At 38.4% G+C, this 24,427-nt stretch overlaps 1 pseudogene; it reads left to right on the forward strand.

Moving 5' to 3' along the window:
* LOC115985353 overlaps nucleotides 1-23,485 on the forward strand; it is a 30,993-nt pseudogene extending 7,508 nt beyond the window's left edge.
* Nucleotides 23,486-24,427: the final 942 nt, after the last annotated feature.

Consider the following 24,427-nt stretch of genomic DNA (forward strand, 5'->3'; position numbering starts at 1 on the left):
CCAGTTAGGTCCCAACTTTCCCCAGGCTGGATTCTTGGTAACTCCCAGAACCTTTCTCAGCACCAGATCTCCTACGGATAATGGTCTCAGCTTCACATGAACATCATAGCCTCGCTTGAGCTTGTGCTGGTAGTATGCCAATCGAACCATTGCACTCTCTCTTCGCTCTTCGATTAAGTCCAGACTCTTTTCCAACAGCCTATCGTTACTGTCCGTGGAAAAGGTGCTAGTTCTTAATGTGGGGAACCCAGTTTCCAGAGGGATGATGGCCTCAGCTCCATACATAATGGAAAAAGGAGTCTCCCCTGTTGACCGCCGAGGCGTTGTTCGATAGGTCCAAAGGACATGGGGCAACTCCTGCATTCCCTGAAGGCCTTACTGTCAAATTGAAGGCCGTTATCCAAGACAAGGGTGCGTGGAGTTCCAAATCGCGTGACAATATTCTTCCAGATAAACTTCTTAACATCCGCGTGTCTGATATTAGCCAAAGGTTTCACTTCAACCCACTTAGTGAAGTAATCTGTGCCGACCAGTAAGTACTTCTTGTTCCCCATGGCCTTAGGAAAAGGGCCGACAATGTCCAGTCCCCACTGAGCAAACGGCCAAGGGCTGGAGAGAGGGTTGAGAGTTCCTCCCAGTTGGTGGATGTTTGGGGCGAACCTCTGGCACTGGTCACATTTCCTAACGTACTCCTGTGCTTCCTTTTGCATACTTGGCCACCAATATCCTTGTGTAATTGCCCGATGTGATAGGGATCTTCCCCCTGTGTGACTTCCGTAAATACCCTCATGCAGCTCTTCTAGGATTGACTCTGTCGCATCGGGATGCACACAAAGTAGGTACGGTCTAGAAAAAGACCGTCTGTATAACTTCTTGTCCTCTGATAACCAAAAACGAGGAGCTTGCCTGCGTACTTTCTCAGCCTCTGCTTTCTCCTCGGGCAAGACGTCACTTTCAAGATACCTTGATACAGGATCCATCCAACTTGGCGCTGAACTGATTTGATAAACCTGGCAGACCTCATTTTCCAGTGAGGAGGGGGTATGTAAATCTTCGACGATGATTACCCGAGGAAAATCCCGCACCGAGGAGGTGGCCAGGGTTGCCAGTGAATCGGCGTGAGAATTTTCACCACGGGGGACATGCGACAGATCGAAAGACTCAAACTCCATTTGCATACGCCTAACTTGATTTAAGTATCCCTCCATTCTTAGGTCCCGGGCCTCCAACTCTCCCTTCGTCTGGCCAACTACTAACCTTGAGTCCGAGAATATTTCCACTACCTTTCCATTCATTTTCTGCACCATGCTCATTCCCATCAATAGGGCTTCGTATTCTGCTTCATTATTAGTGGCCGAAAATCCCAGCCTCAGAGATTTCTCAATGATGACACATTCTGGGGATATCAGAACTAGCCCCAGTCCTGCACCCCATTGATTGGAAGCTCCGTCCACATAGACTCGCCAGGAAGGAGAGTGTTGTGTGGAGATTGATCCAACCGATTTTTCATCCATGTTATTTTGCTTCATGCTAGCTTCTTTTGGGCATTCAGCGAACTCGGCCACTAGATCAACAAGGACCTCTCCCTTCACCGAGGTGCGCGGCATATATTTGATATCGAAAGCACCTAAGATTGTGCCCCACTTCGCAATCCTTCCAGTGTAATCGGCACTTCTGAGTATGGACTTAAGAGGTAGCTAGGTTAAAACAATTACAGTATGGGCTTAAAAGTAGTGCGGAAGTTTGCGTGTTGCATGGACCACCGCCAAGATAGCCTTTTCCAAGGACAAGTACCTCACCTCGGCTTCATGAAGAGACTTACTTACATAGTAAACCGGCCTTTGGACGCCATTGTCCTCTCGTATCAAAACAAAGCTGACTGCATGGGGGGCGACTGCCAAATAAGCAAACAACACTTCATCCACCTCGGGGTTAGACATGATCAGCAGCTGAGACAAGTACATCTTCAACTGTTGAAATGCCACATCACACTCCTCTGTCCATTCAAATCCCTTCCACTTGTGCAGCAGAAGAAAAAAGGGGTGACACCTCTCGGCCGATTTAGAAATAAATCAGTTCAATGCAGCAGTCATTCCAGTTAATCTTTGCACCTCCTTCGGGTTCCGAGGTACTTGTAAATCCTTGATGGCCCTGATCTGGTCCGGGTTCACTTCAATACCTCTATAAGTCACCATGTACCCTAAGAACTTTCCCGAGCTTACACCAAATGAGCACTTTGAAGCATTCAAACGCGGCCTGTGCTTTCTCAGTATTTCAAAGATATTTGTAAGATCTTCCACATGCTCGGATGCCACTTTACTTTTTACCACCATATCATCGATGTAAACTTCGAGGTTCCTGCCCAGTTGCGGTTCGAACATCTTTGTCATCATCCGCTAATAGGTAGATCCTGCATTTTTCAAACCAAAGGGCATCACCTTATAATGGTAGTTCCCAATTGGGGTGACAAAAGCAGTTTTTTCCTGGTCATCCACGACCAGCGGTATTTGGTGATATCCTTGGAAAGCATCCAAGAAACTCATCCTAGGATGACCCACGGTTGCATCTACCAACTGGTCTATCTTCGGCATGGGAAATGGATCCTTGGGACAAGCCTTATTGAGATCCGTGAAGTCCACACATACCCGCCACTTTCCAGTCTTCTTTTTTACCACCACCGTATTGGCTAACTATAAAAGACCTCTTTTATAGCCCCAGCTTGCTTTAGCTTGGCCACCTCACTCTTGACAGCCTCGGCGTGCTCTTTTGATGGTTGCCGAGGTGGCTGTCTTTTGGGAACGATGGAAGGATTCACGTTTAGCCGATGACAAATAAAACTCGAATCTATGCCTGGGGCTTCATAGGGACTCCATGCGAACACATCTATGTTTGCCCTAAGGAATTCCAGCAATATCTCCTTTTCTTGCGAAGGTAGTTTAGCCCCTACCTGGAAGAACTTTTCCAAGTCATTTGCAATAATTATTCTCTCCAGCTTTTCACATTTTACCTCGGCGGCTAGCACGTCTAGAGGTAACTCTGGGGGTTTTAATTGCTATAACCCCTTGTCGGCAATATCCAAGGCCTCTGCTTCTGGCCGATGTTGTATAGCCGCTACCAAGCATTGCCGAGCTGTAATCTGGTTTCCTACGATCTCCACCACCTTGCCACCAGATGGGTACTTCACTTTTTGGTGGAGAGTGGATGAAACTGCTCCCAAGGCGTGAAGCCAAGGTCTGCCCATGATCACCATGTATGGCGAGAAAACGTCTACCACAATGAAGTCCACCTCCACCACATCCACATTGGCTTGCACAGGTAACCTGATTAGCCCTTTCGGAGCTACCTTCCTTCCTTCGAAACTCACTAGGGGGAGCTGTATGGTGTTAAATCCTCCTGCTTCAGGCCCAGCCCCTTATATAAGTCCGGGTACATTACGTTGGCCGCACTACCTTGATCTATCATCACTCTTTTAACGTCGTACCCGCTAATTCTCAACGTGACCACCAGGGCATCGTCATGGGGCTGTATAGTTCCAACCTTATCATCATCTGAGAAACCCAGAACCAGGGGGACGTCCACCCTGGCTCTCTTCAGTACCTAGCAATCATCCTCGGCCAGGGGCCGACACACCGACAGTACCCTGGAAGGACAAGACCCGGTCCTCCCTGGGGCAGCAAAAATAACGTTTATCGTTCTAAGAAGGAGCCTTGAAGAAGCTTCCCCACGTATCTCTGGGCCCGCTTGATTTGCCCTACCGCTAGAATGATGCAAGAATTGCTTTAATCTCCCTTCTCGGACCAGCTGTTCCAAATGGTCTCACACCTACAATCCTCCGTCGTGTGCCCATGATCCTGATGGTAGTGGTAATACAAGTTCGGGTTGCGTTTTCTGGGCTCGCCTACCATCTTATTCGGCCACTTGAAAAAGGGCTCATTCTTTATTTTCTGCAAAACCTGCTGCACTGGCTTCCAAAACACTGCATTGACCGCTTGGGTATCCGCGGATCCTGATTGTCCGACGAAGTCTCTCCGAGGTCAGTTATTGTTGTAACGGTCCGACCTGAAATCCCTCCTCTCCTGAGGGACTACCTTGGCTTTTCCTTTTCCCTGAAGTTGATCCTCTTCAACTCTTCTATACTTATCAATTCTATCCATCAACTAGTGTACGCTGGTTACCAGTTTACCAGTTAGGGATTTCCTTAAGTCATGATCAGTTGGGAGGCCAGCTTTGAAAGTACTTATGGCCACATCGTCATTCTTTCCTTCTATTTTGTTGAATATTTCCCAATACTTGTCTGAATAAGCTTTGAGAGTTTCACCCTCTCGCATAGACATAGACAACAGGGATCCCAAAGACCGAGGTACCCTGCTGCAGGTGATAAAGCGAGCGCCAAAGGCCCGAGTAAGGGTTTTGAAAGACCCAATAGAATTGGCCTTTAACCCATTGAACCACCTCATTGCCGCCGGACCCAAACTTGATGGAAAAACCTTACACATCAAGGCTTTGTCTCTGGAATAAATAGCCATTTTCTGGCGAAAATGGCTAACATGCTCCACCGGGTCTAACCGTCCATCGTACAGAGCGAACGTAGGCTGGTGGAACCGCCGAGGAAGAGCTGCATCTTCTATGCTCCTCATAAAAGGTGATTTGGAAACCTGGCTCAACGCTTTGTTCATGGCACTATTACCCAAACCCCTACTTGGCGAGCTTCTGTGCTTATGCCGATGGCCGCGTTCCTCTTCATAGGAGAAAGTCTCACTAGGTGGAGTTCGTGACCTCCGCCTATAACTGGCTCCATCCATCTCCTCGGACGATGGTTCGGAGCCGGGTGGGGAACGTTCACGTCGTGCATGGCCCAACTCCCTTTTCAACACGTCAATCTCGCGCTGGAGGTCCCTATCATTCTTTTCGTGGGAAACATGACTCTTCCCCGGGAATGACTTTTGGAGGTATGAGTTGTGTGTACACTCCCCTCACGGCCTTCCCTCCGCTCGGGACCTCGATGGGGATCACCGTGCTGGGAGCCCCTTGAGTCCACTTGGCGTGGGTTACCATCTAGTTGACGTGGGCCTGTTTCCTCCATTATGAACGTTGCACCGAATTTCTCTCAGGTTAACTCAAGTCCTTCCCACAGACGGCGCCAATTGTATGGACTTGATTTGCAACAACCCCAAACGAGTATTGGGTTCGTACGTAAATGGCCCAAACAATGTAATTTGTAAAGCGTGGTTATGTAAGGGCTAGATTAACACTTCAAAAGAAAAACGATTCACCCCACGTTTATAGATGGGTTAAAACTGAGGTCAGTATGAGTATCTCTTTGAGCAAGTGATGTTCTAAGTTTCCTTTCTTTTTTGGTCTGTCTTCTCTGTATTCTTTTTTCTCTCTTGTTTTCTTATCCCCCCTTTCTTGGCGAGTTATTCTTTCATGTTATATACTGTCCCCTTCGTACCATCTTCACCGCACACGTGTAGGTTGGGTTTGGAGGATTTCTTTCTGTCCCATCTAACACTTCCTGGAACCTCCTGTGAATAGCTGTAAGGCTGCTTCATCACTGTTTAGGTATCACCTCCACATTAATGCGGCCAGAGAGTTGGTTGAAAGATAATTAATGCGGAGGCAGCTGTGGTTATAGATATTTGTTTGCCTTCTCTTTCATACCCTTGGTCCCTTATCTCACTTTTAGTGGTGACATAGTTCCGAGGTATGATTGTAAGAAGACGGCGTCCTGATCATCCTCGGACTCATTCTGCCGAGGAGGACTATGTCATCGGACGAATACCGAACTTACCTTTCGTATTATTCACTATTCCTTTCATGTGGTTACCCTTACGATTTGACTTGGGCCTCCTCAGACAAATTTGCATCCTCAGATGGGCCACAGGCCTAATTATCTTGACCTTAATAAGTCTGTTGATTGACTGGCCCCCACAGACACTACTTACATTAATTACCACATTAATTTGTAAACTTTTTGTTAAAAATTTTCTAATAATTTTAGCATTTTTCTAATTGCATATTAGCACATTGATAGTTTGTTAGTGCCAAATGGATAGTAATTTGCATTTTCACTAAAAATATATATATATATTCATACTCTGGCCCCCCCTCACTCAAAATCCTAGTTCCGTCCCTGACTACAAATCACTAAATCAGAAACCTCAAGCCACTAAATCAGATATCACTAAAGCACACCTAAAGACAAAAACGTCAATAGAGCAACACAGCCAACACTGCAACACAAGCCAACAGATAGATCGGGCATCACCATCGCCATATCAGAGATCGGTCAGCCAACACAACTCGAGCTCCAGTCCAGAGCAAATTGCATTGGGATTCGGGCATTGGAGATTCATCTTCATCTCCTTGATGATGGCTTTGGATCTTTCAAGTTAAAAAAAAAAAAAAAAAAATTAGGAACACCCTAGGAAAAATTCTTGGAGTCGCCACTGTATGTAGAGTTTCTTTTCTTCTTTATTTGATAGACATGAGCATGGCTGTACACATACAATAAATCTCACACTGTTCTACTCATTGATCTATGTATTTTTGTCAATTCCATCTTAAATCATAATATATATAAGCATAGTATCACAGATATCTTTGATACATTTACTTATAAAAAAAAAATTATCTTTGATACATTTTTCTCTGGGATGAGTTGCCTTGTACTCTATATGAGGCAAACAATATATTACTTCTATTTAAACAATATAGTGCAAACTCAAAGAAATGCCTTCTTAACCGGAATGCATTTGATTTAGTTTCATCATATGAACCAAAGGTGTTTAAAAAATTCCTCATTTTGTTGTATTTTTATCATAGTTAATTTGTCGGGTTTGATTTTCACCTCTTTGCGATAAGGCGTATTGAATTGAAAAAAAAAATAAAAAAAATCAGAGGAGGCTAAAAGGGTAGAGAAGAGAGATGAGGGGGAGAAATAGAGAAGAGAGAGGAGAAGGAGAATGGCGTTCAGAGTTGGGTTTTGGGGAAGGAGAAGAAAGTTTTTGGGAGCTTTGTTTTTTAATTGAAATTTTTGGGTATCTGGGATTTGATTTTCACCATTGTGGAAAATAGTTTGTTTTTAGCTGAAATTTTTCCTTTTTTTTTTTTTTTTTTTTTTTTTTTTTTTTTTTTTAATAATGCTGATAATGATAATAATGTGGCAAATTCTGATGAGATCAACAAAAAGTTAAAGACTTCAGTTATATATATATATATATATATATATGTATATATATATTATAAAAAAGAAGAACAAAGAGGAGAAAGTATAGAGCAAGGAAACCATCTTCTTAGTTCTTACTCTAAATTCCATTAAACTTACTTGAGAAATTATCTAGTAGGATTCTTCCTGGTTACCAGGATTCTGAATTAGAGTTGCTAATAAAATAATATATAATCCAGAAAAGGGGGGAAAATAGCTTGGACTCCGTGATAACAATTTGAGAATTGTAGACCATGCTCAACCATGGTTTTTAAAACCGACATGGTCAAAGAACCGAAAAAGTCTGGTTATCAATTTTTTGGTCCAATCGATGGCATCATAAATATTTATTCTATAATTTTATAATTATAAAAATAAAAATATAATAAGTTTATTACTATTAATATGTAGGTAAAAATTTGCAAAAAATTTATGTGAGTTTTCACATCTTATATTTAGAGAATAAAAAATAGCAAAATGTAAAAACATAACATTTAGTGATACTTTTATTTATATTTAATTATTTTTCTTCAAATGGACCATCACATATGTTCAATTGTAATCTTAAGCATAAAAAGTTTATTATTTATTTATATGTGTATATGTGTGTGTATATATATATATATATATTAATGAATTAATGTTAGAGAAAAATTAAGTACTTTTTAAGTTTATTCACTTAATTAATTAAAACTACTACTTTTTTTTTTTTTTATATTCTAATCATAATTATCAAGTAGTGGTAATATATATTATATATTATAATGTTTTTGAGGCGAAGTAGTAGTACAATGTACAAAATGCCCAGTAAAACAAAAACAAAAAGTAAAGGCTTAAAAGAATATCAAACTTATGTGGCTCTCATTGATTCTAAATTAAAAACTAAAAAACAAAGGTGTGGCTCTCATTGATTTGTTGTGTATACAGCTAGCACTAGCAGACTAGCAGAGCACACAGTTTGTAAAAGTAGAAGTTTAGTGTGCGTTTGGCTCCAAATTAAAAAGTCAGCTTATTTTACTATTCAGCTTATTTTTGCTATTATTTATGAGTCTTACTGCACTTTTTGATACTATTTATGGGTCCCACTGTACTATTTCAGTTAACTTTTACCTTTATCTATAGTATTTTTAACAAAAAGTTCTCAGTTTCAGCAAAATAAGCGGATCCCAAACAGACCCTCAGTTGTTTTGTTTATTAATCTCTCTCTAGTCTCTCCCTCTTTTTGAAGAAGAAGCTCATTTCAAGAAGTTCAAGCAATACCGGGTTCGTGCTTTGCTTCGTGGCCACTCCAACTCTCCTCTCCCAATTCCAAAAAATAATTTCCAACCTCTCTTTTTCTATGAATATTTGAAAATTTTTCACTCTTTGTGTGTGAAGATCTGTGTTTCCACACATGATTTGAAATCTTAATTGCTCCAAGAGGCTAACCTTTGATGCCATGCTTTACTTCAGTCATCACAGACGCATATTTGGAAAAAAAAAAAAAAAAAAAAAACAACTAGATTTTTCTGCAAAACGCACAACTCTAGATATGTTTCACTAATTTAACAAAAACAATTCAACCATCCTAGTTTTCGGTTTTCCTAGTTGAATCGTCATTACTGGTGTTTTCTGTTTTTTCTTCATTTCGGTTTTACTAAATAACCGGATTGGATTAGTATCCAGTTCTCGGTTAAACCGATTGAACTGGCCAATTTAGTCCGGTTTTTAAAACCATGGGCTCAGCTAAGTTTGTATTGGGAAATCTAAGTTTGTTTAGCAGTATAAGGTTGTGTATATATTAGGATTATTAAAACTGATCCAATTTGCAATTCCCATGTTGTTTGCTTGTTTCTTCATTGGCATTGTAATTTTATCATTAACATTAAACCCTGCTAGTGAACTGTTGTACCTAATATTTACAATTTTCTTCTAATGGATTTGGATTATTCACAGAGATGGTGTAGATAATTGACATATGTATGCATTGTTATTTTCCCTCATTGATCTAATCCAATATGAAATTTGCATTCTAATATATATGGTGTAGAATTGGATGTGCACATAACATTGGAGAAAGCAATAATACAAGGACATGTTAGTTAAGGAAGTGATAAAGAATTATGATTTTGTATAGCATAGAATGATGGAGATGAATACATGTGGTCAACCCAGATAAGTCTATTGAACATCCCTAGTGGACTCCATAATTTTGAAACTTAAGGTTTTGTTGTTATTACACACACACATGTTATTTTTTAAGTATCAAGATGTTCAACAAGTACTCTCTTGTTTTGTATAGGGATACTCGTTCTTCAGTTCTAGAAGAAAGCCTCTGAAAATTAGGAGTTGAAAAACCTAGCAAAGAGGATGTTTAGAAGATGCAAGGAAGGTTTTGGAGACCAAAATCGGGAATTGGATTCATTTCATGTGTATTGCTATAAGTACTTGTCTGGAATTTGAACAAATTTGGTAGTTTTCATGTTCTAAATATATTGTTATGCATGAACAGGTCAAACTACTTTATGTTAGAGAGCGGATAGTTTGTGATCAAATATTTGAATGCTTTGATTCTCTCAGGGATCAGTGTTTTGGTGAGGTCACTGCAAGCTGTGTTTCAATGCTACATAATTTTAGGGATGCAATTGCCAAGAGCAAAAGATCACTGGAGAAGTTATTTGTACTTTTGGACATGTATGAGATAATGCAGGAGCTTCATTCAAAGGTATAGTTGATATTACTAATCCATAGAAACCTGCACTAAGATTGCTACTTGTGACTCATTGGGACTAGGGTAGATGACAAGGCTAGGAGGGACAAATTATAATTATTTCATTTTATTTTGGATGGAGCTAAAAATTTTGTTTTTGAGATTGTTGTTTGAAAAGTCTAGGATCATTGGAGCTAGTGGTATTCATTCTATTGTATAATTCATAGAATCCCTCTCATTCTGATTGTAATCCATTCATAGTTTTCAAAGAATCCCTCTTTAAAGAAATTTCTTGTATTTACTAGGTTGTTCAGAATTAGTTGGATAAATTTTTCTTAAAATGTGATGTATTTACTAGGTTCTTTAGACTGCTACTTTTCTTTGATTATATAAATTATTCCTAAAAAATTCAAAATGTGTTTCCTTTAATTGAAGAAAGAAATTGACAATTTTTTAGGGGCAGGAGAAGACGATAAATTTTGCAGATAGCCTTTTATTCTTTGGTGCTACCTATTAATCTTTTAAAGATATCAATTCAAATATTCTTTAATTTTGAAATCATCCTACAAGCTACCCTTTTGTTTCGGTCCTATATAGAATGGTATGGTTTCTACATTACCCTAATTCTGGGTATGTAAGTATATTCGATGAAATCATTTTATCTTGTCATTTGTACATCATATCTACCTTTTATTTCACTTGTAAATGATTTCAAGGTATAACTGATTCTTATGCTTAATTAGTAGTTGCCCTTTGTATGCAGTCATATTTCAATAGTGCTACAAATCAGTTTATTAGCTTTGGTAACTGAATTTATTTGTAGATTGAAATGATTTTTAAAGGTAAGGCTTGCAATGAAATAAGAGATTATGCATTTGGTTTGACAAAATGGCTCGCTCAGATTGCTCAGGAGACCTTTGGAGTTTTGAAGAAGTTGTTGAAAAGGATGTGTAAAGTTGTAATTCACAATTGTTTTGTGTTGGCTTTAATTCTGTACTAAATTTGATTGTAATTTTGTTCAATCTTATGTACCTTGTATTTTATGTGAGATTTCTTGTAAGGGTTGTGTGAGAGAGAGAGTGTATGAAGACTCAAGGCAAAGTGAAGAACAAGACGTTTTCACGGGTAGCTCGCAAGAAGCTTTCTTGCGAAGTGAGGCATGTGCCTAGCACATGACCGGAATGTGAAGAGTCAGGACAAGATGGTGACAATTGGTTTTTGCGAGTGTCTCGCAGGTAAGGCCTTCCTGCGGGATACCCGCGAAATGTTCTGTTTTGCCAATTTGTCATATCTAATACACACTATCTTTACCCACACTATATATACCCCCATTACCCACATATGTTGAGAAGTGCTTCTGAGAGAAAACCCTAGCCACAACCCTTGAGAATTAGAGATTGTTATACCCACATTTCTCTACACAATCCATTGTGGTTTTTCCTAAACTCCTACCTCTCCATTTCCAAATCCTTGAGAGGTTGATAGCCCAAACACTTACCACACCTTTTCAGAGTGTCAAGTGAGGCTTTGGTGCTGCTGGGAAGCATTGGAAGAAGGCAAGCTTTGGTGGATGCAATCAGGCATATTACGGGATCCAGAAAGCCAGACAAGACACGGTTCCGAGAAGCCTTTTTGGAGTTGGAGCTTGGAGAGCTTAGGTGTATTGGGTAAATTAGGCTTGGAGGGTCTCTTGCTATTTGTGTATCCCAACTGATTGTTTGGTGGATCAATTTACAGCTTGGAGGGAGACAGAGAGGTTTTTTGCCGAGTTCTTCAGTTTCCTCTTCGATAACACATCGACGTGTTATCTTGTGTTTGCATTCTTCTTCCCTACTCTTTTAACTTTCATTTTACTGCCATGTATTAATGAATATGGGTTAGAGTAGTTTATTTGATTATCCACTCGAATTTACTCTATTCCGCACTTAGTTTAAGTTAGAGTAAAATCAACCGAGTCGTAACTTTAATTGGGGGGTCTAATCAAGCTCTTGTGTTTTCATACAATTTCGAGCTTTCAGGATGCAACTAAAACTGCTGTCTTGGATGGAACTGTCCATCCTTTGACAAGCTATGTCATTAACTATGTGAAGTTTCTGTTTTAGTAAGTTCAGCTAACCGTTCTTGCTATTCCTATAATCCCATTCTTTGTGGCAGGGTAAAATCTAATTTCATACATTCTACTTTGTTCTAGTTGTTGATGATTAAGCCATTAAAGCCGTAGTGACTTCACATGTATCCACCTATGAAAAATAAAAATGTACCTTTATATTAGTATCTTTCATTGTTTTTATCTTTATTTTCTATTCTTATCCATTTATATTTGTTCTTTTACTTTTAATTTTTAGTTGTCTCAGACTTTGCTTCATGTTCTAATTTGTTGGGAAGTGCTACTGCCTTAAAATAAGGTTGAGATTTTTTCTCTTACTGACATAACAATTCAATAGAAAGCCTTGTGAAGAATACTTTTAGAAGATCCTAGAAAGGAGACTTGAAGGGTAATTTTGGTAGTTTTTTAGAAATACGTGAAAAGGAAAATTCTTGAATTACAAGCAACAATTCTTTTGCTTTTTTTTTTCTTTTTTTTGGTTGGGTATTTACAAGTGACCATTTTTATATAGGAAGAATTCACAGTATCAAACATTGGGGTAAAAAAGTGTTCTAAAGTATGATTAGGGGTTGTTTGGTGACTAGTGGGTAGTGAAAATGCGGGGAGTTTTAAGGGTTTCAAATTGGTAAGAGAAATGGGCTTGATTTAGGGTTGAAAGAGAGATGAAAATTGAGTCTATCGAAGGGCTGTGAAAAACTTTAAAGGGGGAATAGGTGGGAAGAGAGAGAGAGAGAGAGAGAGAGAGAGAGAGAGAGAGAGAGAGAGAGAGAGAGAGAGAGAAAAAGGTTGAAACTGGAAGCTGTCCAAGCCTGTGAAAAGTAACACTAAAGGAGGAATAGGTGGGTAGGGAAAAAGAAAGAAAAGAAAATAGAGAGAGAAAGAGAAGACATTAGGATTCTAATTAAAAAATTATTTAACTTTGAGAAACTAAACAATGCTAAATGAAAGCTCATTTACTGAGCTTACATACTATTAGACTAAAGACCCATGGCCTAGAACTTTAGCCCACAAAGAATTCAAATATGTCAAATTATCACATATTTTTATGAGATTTCATCTTGCCATAATCCTATATGTTAGGTTATTATTACTATTATTAATTTTTTGCCTTTGGAGAGTTGAGCAATTTATACTTTTTTTCTGATTTAACTACTAATGTCGATCAAATGATTAACTTAAGATTATGCACCAAATTTCTAGAATTTGATAACAAAGACGAAACGGGTTTGCAGTTGGCCTCTGTAACAATGAGAATAATGCAAGCTCTTCAAACCAATTTGGATGGAAAATCTAAGCAGTATAAAGATCCTGCTTTGACCCATTTATTTCTCATGAATAATATTCATCATATGGTCAGATCTGTGTGCAGGTATGTCATGTACATATTATCAGAATTCTTTTATAAATCTTGAATGATTTTCTTGCCTATGAATACTGGTGCTTCTTTAATATCTGTTTTCAAGTCAGAAGCCAAGGATTTGTTAGGGGACGATTGGGTGCAGAGACACAGGAGGATTGAGCAACAACTTGCAAATCAATACAAAAGGAATGCTTGGGCAAAGGTAACATTCTACTGAATGAAACCACATCTGAATCTTCTGTTGATATGTCACGTTGCTTGGTGTTGCATTGATCTGTTTCTAGAAAGACAATTTTATCATCTTATCTTTAAAAACATGTTGTAAAGTTGTAATTTACAACTATGTGTTCTATTGGCTTTAATTCCATGCCAAATTTGATTGTAATTTTATTCAATCTATTATACCCTGTATTTATTTTGAGATTTAATTATAAGCGTTGTGAGAGAGAGAGAGAGAGTGAGTGTGTGTGTGTGTGTGAAGACTCAAGCAATTAAAGACTGAAGAGTTTTTGTAGGTAGCTCGCAACTAAGCATCCCGCGAATGATGCATGTGCCCTGCATATGACTGGAATGCAAAGAGTTAAGACAGATGGAGACAGCTGTGTTTCATGAGTAGCTCACAGGTAAGGCCTTCTCGCGAGATACTCGTGAAACATTCTGTTTTGCCAAATCGTCCTATCTGATACACACTTTCTGTACCCACACTATATATACCCACATTACCCAAAAATGTTAAGGAGTGCTTATGAGAGAAAATCCTAGTCACAAACCTTGAGAGTTAGAGATTGTTATACCCACATATCTCTACACATTTGCTTGTGAATTTTCCTCAATTCCTACATCTCCATTTTCATATCCTTGAGAGGTTGATAGCCCAAATACTTACCACACCCTTTCAGTGTGGTCAGTGAGGTTTTGGTGCTGTTGGGAAGCATTGAAAGAAGTCAAGGATGGCAGATGCAACATGGAGCTTGTTGCGAGATTCAAAGAGCTAGACAAGACACAGTTCCGAGAAACCTTGTTGGAGTAGGAGCTTGGAGGGCTTTGATACATTGGGTAGATTAGGCTTGGAGGGTCTCTTGCTAACCCATGTATCCCAACTGATTGTTTAGTGAATCAATTACCGCTTGGAGGGCGGCAGAGAGGTTTTATGCTGAGGACTTCGGTTTCCTCTTCAATAACACATCGTTGTGTTGTCTTTGTGTTTGCATCCTTCTTCCTTACTCTTTTTCCTTTCATTTTACTACTGTGTTATTATGAATATGGATTAGAGTAGTTTGTTTGTTTATTCGCTCGCATTTACTATATTTCACACTTAGTATAAGTTAGAGTAAAATCAATCGAACCGTAATTTTAATTTGGGGGTCTAAATAGCTCTTTTTTTACACTTTTTAGAGCATTCAATTGTTATCAGAGCAGGTGCACTTGCTGTGGTTCTTAGTGTGATCCCTGACCCCGTTTGATATGGACCGGTCTCAATCTTTAAATGCTCCACCATATTTTGATGGTAGCAACTATGCCTTTTGGAAAGTCAGGATAAGGGCATTTTTGTGTTCAATTGATGAAACCGTTTGGGATGCGGTGGATGTTGGATGGACTAGGCCGGAGGCTGCTAAATCCACATGGGATAAGGCAGCTTTTGCGGCAGCTAATGCTAACAGTAAAGCATTGAATGCAATTTTTTGTGGTGTTTCTCCAGATGAGTTTCACAGGATATCTCATATCACTATTTCCAAGGAGGCGTGGCAAATATTGGAGACCATGTATGAAGGAACAAAGAAAGTGAAAGGCACTAAGTTGCGAATGTTGACCACTCGATTTAAGAAGCTGAAAATAAGTGAGGACGAGTCATTTGACTTATTTTATAGAAAGCTGAATGAGGTGGTTATTGGCAAGTTCAACTTGGGTGAAAAAACGAAGGACTCAAAGATAGTGAGGAAAATCCTTCGATCATTGCCAGAGAGCTTTCGTGCAAAGGTTACAGCAATTGAAGAGAGCAAGGACCTTGATGATATCAAAGTTCAAGAACTAATTAGCTCACTTCAAACATATGAGTTGTCATTGCCCTCACAAAGGAAGAGCAAATCCCTTGCTCTTAAGACGATCAATAAGAGGGTAGAAGCTCATGACTCATCAGATGAGGATGTTGTCAATAAAGATGTGGCATACCTAGTAAAGAATTTCTGAAAGTTCTTGAAGTTCAAGAAATATGGAAAGTTTGCTGAGAAGGGAAAATTACCAAATTTCGGAAAGGAGAAAAAGGATTTTAAGAGGAGAGATGAAAAGGACTCTCAATCCTCTCAAGGAATCACTTACTTTGAATGCAATGGACATGGACATTTCAAGAAAAAGTGTCCCAATTATTTGAAAGCGAAGGGCAAAATGTATGCCACTACTCTAAGTGATTCAGACTTTTCTAAATTAGATTCAGATGAAAGCTATGATGGACAGGGAAACTTCTCTGCATTCATGACCATTGCTCATGTGGAATCTTCAGATGATTTGAGTGTTCTAGTGGAAGAGCTTGGTGAGCACACTGAATTAGAGTCAATTGGGATAGTTGAGGAATCTGATGATGAGGAAGATGAAGGAACAATGGGACTGCAAGAGACCTATAATTCCCTCCTTGAAAAGACCAGTAAATATGCAAAAGTGGCTAAGGTAGCCATTAAAAAGATGAAGAGAGTAGAGGAAGATTATAGAAGTCTTCTAGTGCGGTACAAGGAGACTAAATGTGAAATGGAAACGTTGAATGGAGAGTTGATTGAAGCCTACTCAAAGATAAAATTCCTTGAGCTTGAGGTGGTTCAAGCCAATGCTAAAGTAGAGTGAGTTTCCTCCAAAAAGCTTCATGAAGTCCTTGCTCATCAAAAACCATTCTTCAATAAAAGCGGATCAGGATACATCGATGAGAGCAGTTCAAGTGTCAAAGTGACCAAAGATATGAAGTTTGTGAAAGCTAAAGAACCGATGGTAGCTACCACAAATGCTGATAAAGTGAAGCCGGAGAAGAAGAAGAAGAATGTGACTGACCAACGGTTTATGACTAAGCCTCCTAAACAACCAGTGGTCAAACCTAAGGGTAAAGGGAATTCACTTCTAAAGTCACAAAGAGGTCCGAGAACACAACACTTCTGCCATCACTTTGGACTTCAAGGACACACCAGACCAAATTGTCATAAGCTTAGAGCATTAAAGAATGCAAGTGATTAGACGTCAAGAGGACCAAGAAATGACAAAAGGAATTGGGTTGTTGAGCAATCAGGAGGTCGAGATGGTGATTCCAGAGTGATGAATGTGATGAAAATGATTGATACATTCACCACATGTTTGGCAAGCTTTAACATTTGAAAGCCACAACACTCGTACCCAATCCTTCCTTTAGGGATATCACCCCAAACGCACGTGTCGTGTGGTTGAAGAGGGGTACTCATGCATAAGCATTACAACATGTCCATGCATTAATACTTCCTATGCTTTGTGACTTTGATTGGTCGTGTGCTATTTGTTTTCGTTCTAGCATGGGTTGAAAATTGTGCTTGTTTTTCTCTTCTTTTAATGTTTTTACATTTTGTTGATCTTCCTTTACTTGTTCTATTTTTGAGTGTGTTAAAAAAAAATTTAAAAACCCATAAAAATTGAAAAATCTTTAAAAAGTTTTATCACTTGTGTTGTGTATATCACATGTGAGTTTGGCCTAGTACCTTCGTACTTATGGCGTAATGCTTTTACGAGCTTAGCTTATTATGTATGCCTATATATCTTTGTGGGAAAAATCTTGAAAACTATGGATGATCGTTGTAAATAAATCTTCAAGCTTGTCATGAATGATTGGTTAATAGTCTTGATGGTCTTGATACTTGCATAGACTTGTGCCTATATATCTTCCCACCTTTATTTTTCTGTTTTTGAAATAGAGCTCACCAAATGTAAATCTCAAAATGAAAAAGAGATTATGAGCTACAAAAGCCTGTCGCACATACTAGTATTTCACTAGGAAAAAGGGAAAGCGACTCTTGTATTGAAATTTATGGTGCTCAAAAAGCTAAAGGCTAACTCTCAATGTTAAATTTCAAGCACTGATCTCAAAAAGAGATGTATTATCCAAAAACGATCAAATTTTATGATTTATGTAGAAGCTAAATGAAAAGCTTTTAAGTTTTGTAATCATTCTCTTGTGGGAGGTCAGATATACTCATTTCTATAATTGAGATAGTCCATTGGACTGAGTACCAGTTGTGTATGACTTGATTGAATTGATCATTGAAACTTCACTCTAGTTTAAGGACTATTCTACATTTGATACTCACCCACAACACACAAGACTTTGTTCAAATAATGCTTATCTCATTTGTGTGATTGTACATGTTCAAATATGATGTGTATGCTCAATTACTTGTCGATCAAATCCAAAAAGATTTTTGAGTGTTTTATTTGTTTTTGAAAGTGATTTTATACTTTCGTATTTTTTATTTTTTGTTCAAAATGCATTATTGTGTTTTTCTTCAAAAACTGGTTCAGAGGCAGTTTCACGAGAAGCTCGCGACTTAGAGCTTCTCGGGAAAAGTGCTTAAGGGAAATAAAGTTTTTTCAACATCACATAGAGAGTCTCGCTACTATCTCACAAGTATTTCGCGACTAAACCCTTCTCGCAAAATGGTTTAAGATAAAAACTGGAAATTTTTCAATTTCATACAAAGGCTATCACGACTATCTCGCGACTGTTTCACGACTAAAAGCTTCTCGCGAAAGCTTTAGTGTGTCTTGGGAATAATCTCGTGACTACCTAACCCGCAAAAAACGTGTGTTTTCAGCTTTTATGTAGCAGATGTGACATTTTTTCAAAATCATTTCATTTCCCTCATACTGCCTCTCTTGAACCCCTCTTAACCAAAAATCATTTTTCACTCTAACCCCATCATTTTCAAGCAAAAATCTCTGCAAAATCACTTTAAGGTATGTTTTCCTAAACATTGTTTTCACTTTTGTCTTAAATTTTGCATATTTTAGCTTAGGGTTGTAAAAATTGGGGATTTTCAAAAATTGGGTTGGGGTTCTTATTTTTGTGAATTTTTTTTCAAAATTTTGATTGGGCTGAGTCCTATTTGCTGTGTTTGTATCTGTGTTGGCCCCATGAGGCCTTCTAATCATGTATTGAGGCAGATTTCATCTTATTCATACATTATTCATAGGTGTTGCTCACTGTTTCATGTTAGGTGTTTGACAGAATGTCCTAGTGACATCCATGTGTTGAATTGGACTCAAATGAGTTCCAATACTTGGGTTTCCTTTTGATTGAACATGCTAGACATGTTTTGATCAATAGGAGTGTGTTTTACACACTTTAACTTTTTTGTGCCTCAATGCCATGCCAAGCACACACTAGGCACCCACTAGGCACAACCCGTGCATCACATGTTGCACACACATGCACACCACATGCACTCACATGCACAGTCACTTAGTTCTTACATTGTAATACTGTTTACATGTTCTATCAGTTATAGCATGTTGTTTTAAACTTGTCTTGTTCTGTTTTGAGTCAGTTATACTTTGTTTTAAGTTGTTTTCCTTTTAGTTTGGAACTAACTTGAATCTAATCAAGTTTTGTGTTCTGTTTTATGTTTGTGCACCTGTTTCTTTTCTTTGTATTTCTATTTTTGTGTGTAGATGTCTCCGTTTAAAAGCTCAACTATGAAAGGAGGCAGCAACAAAGGGAAAGAGCTGGTGATTGATGTTGATGACCCGTCACCTAGGTCAAAAAGGACTTGCTCTTCAACGAGAGTGTATGACCCTGACTTGTTGAGATCCTATATTGCATTTCAGACATATCAGAACTACTTTCGAGTGGCTCCATTGTTTGTTGAAAGAGCCATTGACCAGCCGTCTCTCCTTGACACCAATATTCCCATATGGTTTGCCACTAAGGATTAGAACTTTCTTCTCTCAAATCTTGAGGATGCATACGAGAATTTGGTGAAAGAGTGTTATGCTAATGCCTTTGTTGAAGGAGAGGAGATCAAGTGCTAGGTTAGAGGAAAGAGGTTCTCAATTACACCTATCTAATTGGCGAAAATCCTACACATCAACTGGCCAATATTACCTATACCACCGGTATATGATGAACTAAATTTGGATGAGGAGTTTCTTCGGGAAGCTTTAGGAGATAATTTGGAATTCTCCTCCAATGGGAAGTCAATAAGTGTGACATCTCTTTCTCCCGAATTAAGGCTACTCACAATGATCATGTTTAGCAACCTCTATCCTTTATTAAGCACCGGCTACATGAATCTCGGTCGAGCATTATTCTTGCATGATCTGATCACTGACAAAGAGATTGATGTGTGTTCTCATATCTTCCACATTTTGGCAAAAACGGTTGACAAGACTACCTCAAGGAATTGTATTCCTTTTTGTCGCCTTATCTCAAGGATTTTGAAGCTCAAAGGTGTCCATCCTTTGGAAGATGAGCGCCTATACCCAAGGCCAAGTCCGATTAACATTCGTACTCTCCATGCAAGTATGAGTCACACCAAGAAGGGTACCAAGCAAGAAAGTCATGCAACTCTAGGAAGCTCAAGCTCTACCTCCCATGCCTATGATGAATAGTTAGACAGCATCATGGCTACTCTCCAAGAGATCACTACCAAAATATCTGGACTAGCTACCATCATGCATTCCCAACACATTCGCTTCGAGACCAAGTTCACATCTCTGCAGTCTTAGATGGACCAAGTTCAGAGGAAGCTAGAGGAACATGAAGACTAGCTATTCCATGACAAAAAGTGGGAGATGGTGTTGTTGATAGGGGGAGAAAAAGCTAGTGTTGTTGATAGGGGGAGTGTAGTGATAGGAGGAGGAGAAGCTAGTAGCTGCTGTTTGGTTTATAGTTTCTATTGCTTTTCTTTATGCATTGCTTTTCTTTATGTTTAAGTACTTTGTTCTTTATTTCAGTTTTATATTCAGTATTTGTGTTTATCTCAATGCTTTGTAGCATTTTTTTTTTTTGGTACTTTTAAGATATTGCTAATATGTCTTAAGTACCTCACACTTGTACCCTAGTAGGATCTTGTATCCTAAATGCATATACTTCGTGTATTTTGCATTGGCTGTGTGTTGGACATGCAATTGATCATTGTGGTTGGTCTTCATTGCATTGCATGTTCGGATGAGCATTTACTAGTTAAATGTTCATTGTAGTCATTCTTTAATGACTGAACTTGTTTGATCAAGATATGCTTATATGTTTTATAGTGTTTACAAACTTGATCGCACTTTACTTACTCATGTACGTACCACGTATTTAACTTGTCATAAGCTTAATGAAAGTTTTGTTTGTGTGCGAGTGTTTCAGGTTACAGGCATATACGTGCAAGTGCTTCATAGCTTCTAGATTAGGTGTGAGCGAGTTTTGCCATTGTTCCTAAACTCACGTCTAAGTCTAGAATTTGTTTTAGGGGTTTTGTCACGGAATAACCAAAGGGGGAGATTGTAAAGTTGTAATTTACAACTATGTGTTTTGTTGGCTTTAATTCCGTGCCAAATTTGATTGTAATTTTATTCAATCTGTTATACCTTGTATTTATTATGGGCTTTAATTGTAAGGGTTGTGTGAGAGAGAAAGAGAGTGTGAAGATTCAAGCAATTGAAGACTGAAGAGTTTTCGTGGGTAGTTTGTGACTAAACATCCCACGAAATGATGCATGTGCCCTGCATATGACTGGAATGCAAAGAGTCAAAACAAATGGAGACAACTGCGTTTCACGAGTAGCTCGCGAGTAAGGCCTTCCTGCGAGACACTCGTGAAACATTCTGTCTTGCTAGATCATCCTATCTGATACACACTTTTTGTACCCATACTATATATACCCATATTACCCATAAATGTTGAGGAGCGCTTCTAAGAGAAAACCCTAGTCACAAACCTTAAGAGTTAGAGATTGTTATACCTACATATCTCTACACATTTGCTTGTGGATTTTCCTCAACTCCTACCTCTCTATTTTCATATCCTTGAGAGGTTGATAGCCCAAATACTTATCACACCCTTTCAGAGTGTGTTAGTGAGGTTTTGGTGCTGCTGGGAAGCATTGGAAGAAGCCAAGGATGGCAGATGCAACATGGAGCTTGTTGTGGGATCCAGAGAGCTAGACAAGACATGGTTCCGAGAAGCCTTGTTGGAGTAGGAGTTTGGAGGGCTTAGATACATCGGGTAGATTAGGTTTGGAGGGTCTCTTGCTAACCCATGTATCTCAACTGATTTTCTAGTGGATCGATTACCGCTTGGAGGGCGGCGGAGAGGTTTTACGCTGAGGACTTCGATTTCCTCTTCGATAACACATCACTATGTTGTCTTTGTGTTTGCATCTTTCTTCCCTACTCTTTTTCCTTTCATTTTACTACTGTGTTATTATGAATATGGATTAGAGTAGCTTGTTTGTTTATCCGCTTGCATTTAATCTATTCCGCACGAAGTATAAGTTAGAATAAAATCAATCGAGCCGTAATTTTAATTTGGGGGTCTAAATAGCTCTTGTGTTTTCATACTTGTTAGTGCATTCACATGTGGCTTTATTTGGGGAGTGTGTGTGTGTGTTACAATTTTTTGGTCTGAACCCGTGTGAGCAACATTTTACACTAAAGTGCCATCTATCAATTTAATGTCTAAAGACTCTAAACTCTAATAAACCTTTTGTAGAGTTTCTTTTCTTCTTTATTTGATAGACATAAGCATGGCTGTACACATACAATAAAGCTCACACTATTCTACTCATTGATCTGTGTATTTTTGTCAATTCCATCTTAAATCATAATATATATGAGCATAGTATCACAGATATCTTTGATACATTTTTCTCTGTGATGAGTTGTCTTGTACTCTATATGAGGCAAACAATATATTAATTCTATTTAAACAATATAGTGCAAACTCAAATAAATGCCTTCTTAACTGGAATACATTTGATTTAGTTTCATCATATGCACCAAAGGTGTTTTAAAAATTCCTCATTTTGTTGTATTTTTATCATAGTTAATTCGAGTTCTTACTTTGAAGTTTGACATTTTATGCTGTGCTAATGGTTGAAAATCAGAACACCCTCGTTGTAACCTGTCCTGATTATGCTTAATGCCTCTTATTTCCCTTTAAAGCATTGATCTGGAAAGGAACTTGGTTTCATATTGCTAAATGCAGGTGCTTTTTTCCTTTGCAGATTCTCGGTGCCTCACTATCCAAGGCTTAACCTCGTCCGGGGGTGGGAGTTCAGTAGGTGGTGATGCAGGAAATAGTAGTGGAGTTTCTAGAGCATTGGTGAAAGACAGGTTGATAATGTGTTAAATCTTTATAGGATTTTTTCAAGTAATTTTTGTCACAAATTTTCTGACCTGGTGGGATTTCTCAGGTTCAAGACGTTCAATATGCAATTTGAGGAACTTCATCAAAAGCAATCTCAGTGGACAGTTCCTGACACTGAGTTGCGAGAGTCTCTAAGGCTTGCGGTTGCGGAAGTGTTGTTGCCTGCCTACAGATCTTTTGTAAAACGTTTTGGGTGCGTTTTCTCATACTTGAAGTAACAGTGTAACACACACGCTTGCACACACATACACAAGCATGTGTTTGTGTATGTGTGTGTAAAAGATGTTTCATTCAGGATGTGTTCATTACAAAGTCAATAATTGAGGTCTATTTAAAAATTATCAAATAACAGTAATGGATAAATGAAACACTTGAATGTTGTCATTCTTCACATTTTTTAAATGGTCATATTTAAAATGCTAGAAAGCTCTATGTAAGAGCTACAAATGACTTAGGGTACTTGACCCAAAGCTATGCAAAATACATGCAGATAGATTGTATTTTCATTGGCTGTCTAATAATTCCTCATTACTCTGTCATTACTTTCTTGTTTACACTTGCTTTTGGATGTTTTACAGGCCTCTAGTTGAGAGTGGCAAGAACCCTCAAAAAGTACATCAAGTACGGAGTGGAGGATCTTGAACGAATGTTGGGTAAATTTTTTGAGGGAAAGAACTTGAATGAACCTAAGCGATAATGAAGATGATACGGGCCATTAACCTCTGCTTTGGTCGTACACATCACTCTCCTTTTGTAGAGAGTTGTGGTTTAGTTCCTAAAGAAGTTCCTTTTACAGTGCCATGCTTCTACCCTGCATTATAGGTGATCACATGTATGACACCTATTTGGAAAAAGTTGGTCAAAAGAATAAAAGAAAGCAGATTATATTGTATGCATTTGCTATGTAAAATACTGAATGAGAGTGACTTCATTCTTTCACAAAATGGCTGTGGACTTTTGGTTTGGTGGTGATCCGAGTATATATTTTTATCAGATTTATTTAGTTATTTACCACAAAGGTTGTCATATCGGAGCGATTTCAGTTGTGAAAAAGGCCAATTTGCCTTGACCAACAAATGCATGTGGATTATTTTGCTAAATTTTCTGAAACATTACATTGTTATATATAAAAATATTATATGAAATGAAATACAGGAATAATTGTAAAAATAGTTGCCTCTACTATAGGTGAATTACACAATCAATTGATGTGCTACAATGCTTTTGTTATGTACTATTTTGGAGTCCATTTCTATTTGTTTGGACTTTGGAGTGCTTACAAATTTTTTTTTTTGGTTGATAATTCGGTAGTAATAATAATGGTGGATTTGAATTTTTGGAAGTTTTTCTTTAAAACCTAAAAGATGTTAGTGGAGCTACAAACACTTTTGTGATATTCTCAAATGCAGCCTGACAAATTGCAGTTTGTCCCCCAAAAAAAATGCACTGTAAGCGAAAACAAGCAACCAGAATTTATAAATAAAAAGTAAAACAACCAGAAAAAGTCGCAACTTTAACTAGGCTGGTTAACGTTACACACAAATGACTCCAACACGAATTGCGTATCCACAGGGTAAAATCCGGATCATTTATTAAGATAAATTAATAAGGTTAAATACTCTTTTAGTGTTATAGGGACTCTTGGTAAATTGCCGTTAATTGAACCGAGCCTAACAGTAGCTATTATCTTCAAGCACTGATCCGTGCAC

The sequence above is a fragment of the Quercus lobata genome, chromosome 4, assembly GCF_001633185.2.
Source record: "Quercus lobata isolate SW786 chromosome 4, ValleyOak3.0 Primary Assembly, whole genome shotgun sequence".
Lineage (NCBI taxonomy): Eukaryota > Viridiplantae > Streptophyta > Magnoliopsida > Fagales > Fagaceae > Quercus > Quercus lobata.